Source organism: Marmota marmota, unplaced genomic scaffold, assembly GCF_001458135.2.
Source record: "Marmota marmota marmota unplaced genomic scaffold, marMar, whole genome shotgun sequence".
Classification (NCBI taxonomy): domain Eukaryota; kingdom Metazoa; phylum Chordata; class Mammalia; order Rodentia; family Sciuridae; genus Marmota; species Marmota marmota.
In genome coordinates, this window is record NW_025999900.1 from 67,093,543 (window position 1) to 67,099,654 (window position 6,112).

The window sequence follows — 6,112 nt, forward strand, 5'->3', positions numbered from 1 at the left end:
CCCTGTCCCCCAAACTAAAAAGGACTGGGGATGTAGCTCAGTGGTAAAATGCCCTTAGGTTCAATCCCCAGTGCGAGCGTGCACGCGCACGCTCATACACACACACATACACACACACACACAGGAAAGAAAGAAAAAGATGTTTTGTTTTGTGAATTACTTTCTTTTTCCTTTTTTTTAAGACAGTGTCACGCTATATTGCCCAGGCTTGTCTTGAACTCCTGAGTTCAAGTGATCCTCTCTCCTCAGCCTTCAGAGTAGCTGGGACTATAGTTGTGTGCCTCTGTTGCCTGCTATTATGTGAATTTTACTTCAATAAATGTTTTTTAATTAAGCACATGCAAAATATCTACAATATCTGCAGGGGTGGGGATGCACCAACGCTCACATGGACCTCCCTCCGGTGGCCCTTGTCATCTCACCCACTGCACTGCTGTGATTTTCATCCTCTTGGATTTTTTTCAGTAGTTTCACCCCCTGTGTTTGCCTCCTGGAACAATATGTGCTTTGGCTTTATGTTGTTTCCTTTTCTTCCTTTTAGCAGTGCTGAGGATGGGACCAGGGCTTTGTGCGAGCTGGACAAGAGCTCTCCCATGAGCCACATGCCAGCCCCCATGTTGCTTCTCAAGTTCATGTATGGCACGGATCTTGCTGTGTGGATTCCATGAGTCTCCTGTTTTCCACCAAGGACTTCCTGAGGTTCATGTGCCTTGTGTAAAGCTCTGATAAAGACATTTTTTTCGGCTGTTTCCCTTGTTTGAGGATGCCATCTTCTCTATTGACACAGAAAATGGACATTTGGGTGCTGTCTTACTTGTCTCCATAAGGAACTGCAAGGTTAAGAATGTTGTTATACATGTTCCCTCTGTACATGTTCAGATTTTTCTTTAGAAAAAATATTTTGGGTCAACTGTGGGGTTTTAGAGAATGCATGCCTTCAATTTTACTTGCTAATTTCAGATTATTTCCCAAGATGTCAGTTTTATTGTTTTTTACCAAAGCACCAGTGGTTGGCTTTGTTGATCCTTTCTATAGTGTTTGTGCTAAGTTTCATTATTTTCTGCCCTTACCTTTATCGTCGGTTTCTGCTAGTCCCAGCAGTCCAGTTTTCATTGCATTACTTTCTTGATAGCACTAGGCATTGTCAGATTTTTTTCATTTTTGTCCATCTGGTGATGTTACATGGTAACTCATGGAGGTCTTGGTTTGTGCTATAGTCAGAGTGTCCTCTTATGTTGAAACCTAAACCCCAATGGGATGGTATTGGGAGGTGGGGCCCTGGGAAGTGATCAATTCACAAGGGTGGAGCCCTCAGGAATGGGATTAGTGCCCTTGTAAAAGGGACTGGAGACCTCCTTTGACTCCTTCCTTCCTCGACCTGAGGACACAGCAAGAAAGACATCTAGGAACTACAGGGGTTCTCACCAAACACCAAATCTTCAGATGCCTGGATCTTGGATTTCCCAGGTTCCAGAGTTGTGAAAAATGCATCCCTGTTGTTCACAAACCACTCAGTCTACAGTCGTCTATTACAGCAGGCTGGATGGACCAAGACACCTTGGGTCTGCAATAACAGATGGGTTTAAGTATTTTCCTTCTGCTTATCAACAACCGTCAAGTGCCAGTTCTTATCTTTTTCCCCATATTTCTATTAGGTTGTTGATTAAATGGAGACAACCTTTATACAGTATGGACTTGAAGCTTTGTGATGATTAAATGGAGACAACCTTTATACAGTATGGACTTGAAGCTTTGTGATTTATAACTCCTCCAAGTCTGAGGCTTCTAATGATGTTTTTCAAAAACAAATTGCTGAAGGGGCAAGGGAGCATTTTAAAAGCTATATATCCCTTTGCACCTTATTTTGTACTATGTACATCTATTATAAAAAAATAATGAAATTTAAATTAAAACAAGAGATTCATCTCTATCACTTTATCCTAGTTAATTTTTCTTTACACTTCTTTCATACTGAAGTTACATCATTCATGAATTCTCTCATGTATGTCCTTGAGTGAGAGAAGCACCTTCTCTATCCACAGTTATATCCCCAGTACTTCAAATACTGCTTGGCATGAAGTAGTTCCTAAATGAACATTGTGCAAGGAAAGGAGGAACTAGAAATAGAGGAGAAGGGCAGCCATGAGAAGCCTCCCTGTGTTGCCCAGGCTGGCCCCAAATCCTGGGATCAAGTGATCCTCCTCCGGCCTCAGCTTCCTGAGTAGTGTGTGCCATCACAACTGGCTGCCAAGATCCTGTTTTCAATGTTTTTGAATATTTACCCAGAAGTGAACTGCTGGATCATATAGTAATTCTATTTTTGATAAAATTTAAAATTATTTCTGTCCTTTGGATTGAACCCAGGGGTGCTTAACCACTGACTTCCAGCCCCAGCCCTTTTTTAGTTTGTGAGACGTGGGGATGTGGCTGTAGTCTGGGGATGTGGCTCAAGCGGTAGCGTGCTCGCCTGGCATGCGTTCGGCCCAGGGTTTGATCCTCAGCACCACATACAAACAAAGATGTTGTGTCCGCCGAAAACTAAAAACATAAATATTAAAATTCTCTCTCTCTCTCTCTCTTTAAAAAAAAAAAAGTTGCTCAGGCTGGCTGAAACTTGCAATCCTCCTGCTTGAGCCTCCCGTGTCGCTGGGGTTGCTGGCATGCATCTGGTTTCTACTTTTTATTTTTTGAGGAGCCACCATACTGTTTTCTACAGCGCCCACTCCAGTTCATGTTCCCACTAACCATGCACTAAGGTTCCAATCCCTCCATGCTCTTGCCAGGGATTGTTCTTTTGTCATTTTTTCATAGTTGCCATCCTAATGGTTGTGAGGTAGCACTTCTCTCTGAGAATCAATCTCTCATTTGTCCTTCAGGGATAGAATGGGACTCAATTATGTCCAGCTGATGCCATGAAAGTCAGTACAGATGGTCCCTGGTTTATGATGGTTTGACTTTACAATGGTGAAAAAACCATACACATTCAGTAGAAACTATACTTCAAATTTCGAATTTTGATCTTTTTTCTGGACCCACTATATGTAGTATGATACTCTTTCTTGTGATGATGGGCAGTTACAGTGAGCCACACTTCAAGGGCAACCACCAATGCTGTACAATACATGAGACAGTCAACACTTTGTTACAAAAAAGGCTTTGTGGGCTGGGGTTGTGGCTCAGCAGTAGAGTACTCGCCTAGCACTGGGTTCGATCCTCAGCACCACATAAAAAATAAATAAATAAAGTATTGTGTCCAACTACAACTAAAAAAATATTTAAAAAAAAGGCTTTGTGTTAGATGTTTTTGCTCAACTGCAGTTGTAATGTGAGTGTTCTGAACAAGTTTAAGGTAGGCTGGCCTAATTTTTGATGTTCAGAAGGTTAGCTATATTGAATGTACGTTTTTGCACTGAGGATTGAACCCAATGGGTGCTCCATCACTGAGATAGAGCCCAGTTCCATTTATTTATTTAGACATGGTTTCACTAAGTTGCTGAGGCTGGCCTTGAGCTTGCCATCCTCCTGCCTAAGGCTCCCAAGTTGTTGGGATTGCAGGAATGCACCACTACCCTTGGATTATTTATTTATTTTTTCTTTTCACAGTGCTGGGAATTGAACTCAGGGCCTCCAACACAATGGACAAGCACTTTGCCACTGAGCTACACCACAGCCCTAATGCCTGGCTTATTGAATGCATTTTTTACTTATGATGGGTTTGTTGGAAGGAACTTAGCCCCACTGTAAGACAAGGAGCATCTGTAAGGTCTGTGTACATCTGCAGCTTGGTACTTTTAGTTACATCTTTTCAGTTTAAGATGCTCCAGACAGAAACTATTGTAACATAAAGGTAGGACATAAGGAATATGAAAAGGGAATGGAAGAAGGCAATCGAAGGGTACTTCCAGCTTTTACTCTTCCTTCCACATCATAGATGCACATGATTCAGTACTACATAAGGTCTTTGGGCAGAACAATGCTTTCTTCCTCCTCCCGCTTCCTCCTTCCTTTTCTGCATGGCACACACAGCATACCTTGCCTCCCATTCCCAGCTCTCTGTGGGACCATGATGTCATTTGATGTAAGTGCAATTAAAAGTCCAATGTTCTTCTTCAGTTCTAACCACTATGAACACCAGAAGTATCTTGAGTTAAGTACTGTCATATTCATTTCCTAACTTGGCCATTTACTGACTCACTAATGTATGGCTTTGGTGAGAAAAGCTCCTGGGTGGAAACTTCATACCCTAGTTACTTCTCTAGCTAATGTGGAATGCTCTGAATTGTCCATATGATTTCTTTCAGTTCCTACCTGCGGCTGATATTCTTTTGGGGATGTTTTCCTAACTCATCAGAGTCAGGAGCAGAATGGGTGCCATGCTATGTCCAAACATGCCTGGCTCCTGCCTCTCTCACTTTTGACATTTATCCAAACCCACCCTGTTCTTTCTCACCTCTGTGTCCCTGTGCAGCCAGATTTCTTCTTGCATTGCCCTTGCCATCCACCCTCACCTAGCTGTCTACTCATGTAGACTCAGCATAAATATGCTTTCCTCTGGGAGTTTCCCTTGGTGTAGGTGGGCTATGTGCCCTTTCACCGTCTCCCACAACAGATGTGCTCAACCCCACTTACCATAACCTACATTTCAGTTGTACTGCTACATGAAGCACACATTTAACTTAAAGGAATTCCACTATCTCTGCTTGGTCAAACAGGGAGAAAGAAAGTAACAGTTTAAATAGGGCCATGTGGATCCATTCAACACTCCTCTGTGAGCAAGCAGCGGGATATCTGACTGCATCTCCCTCCTTAGTTTTTATTTTTGAATCAGGAGCATCTGGCTTCTCTGGGAATGCTTCTGGTGTTTAAAGATACATGCTTCACAGAGCAGGAAATGTTCCAGGCATAGCAAAATGTTGGGATGCTGAGGAACAAAAGAAAAAGAAGGAAGACAAGAAGAAAAGGCAAACAAGACATATCTACCTATTATCAAAGCTGTAGGAACTGGGGTTCAGATCCCAATTCTGTTGCCAACCAACCAGGTGTTTTGGCCAAATCACTAACTTGTCTAGACTTCAGATCACCTGGTGTGTCCACCCATCTTTTATGGTCACCCTGAGGCTTCAATGAGTAATAAATGTAATGTGCCCACAAATACCAGTCCAGTAACAGTTCGTATTACCCCAGCCCACCCAGCCCTCCCTCCAGGAACCCTGAACCATTGGATTCCATCAAGCGAGGACAGGAAGAGTGTCAGGGTAAGGAAAAATTTCAGGCGATGTAGTATCTCCAAGGTTCCAGCTGAAGTTGTCCTCCCTGGACCCTGGTTGGCACCCAGGGCTGCCTCAAGCTCTCCAGTAGCTGCACACTGGCTATAAGAACCTGGTTATAAACCATCTACGGAAATTTAGGAACCGGCCCTTTCCCAATCCCCTGTGTGCCAACCTTCTCATTACACTCTTCCCTCTGGATGACATTTAGCTGCGTTGGGGTCTGTGTCCCTCCTGACAGACAGTTCTTTCAGGAAAGATGCGCCCGCAACCCTTTAATGCTCAGCCCAGCCCTTGGTGTCCCAGGGCTGGTGGCAAGAAAGTTCGCTGGTTGAAAGCTTAATGCCTGGATCACAGTTAATGATGCAGGAGCCCACCTCCTTCCCGAAGCCCCGACCCTACAATTGCTGCTGTGGCTCCATCCGGTGCAGCGGGGCCCTGGGGATGCGACCGCAACTTTTGCACACAGTAGGCGCTCTGTAATCCATTCAACCCGGATCTGTAATCTGTAAATGCCACCCCAAGTAGCTGGGCTCAGGCTGCCGCCCAGCGCCGTTTCCCGGCTCTGTCTGGGATGCCGAACGCTCCCGGATTGTGGGAACCCGCGGTCCCAGCCTTCGGCCCCACCCCCTCCAGTCCAACAGCACCGAGTCGCCCCTAGCAACAGCAACAGGGCGGCGGTCTCGGGCCCCGCTGATTGGCGAACTCTGGAGGAGCCGATGTCGTCACTTCCGGTACCCGGATGCAGCGGAGGAAGCCGAGAGGCGGCCATCTTGGGTCCGTGAGGCTCGGCTGTGCCGGGGAGCGGCGGCGGCGGCGGCTGCCGGCAGGGTGGGGGCGAAGTG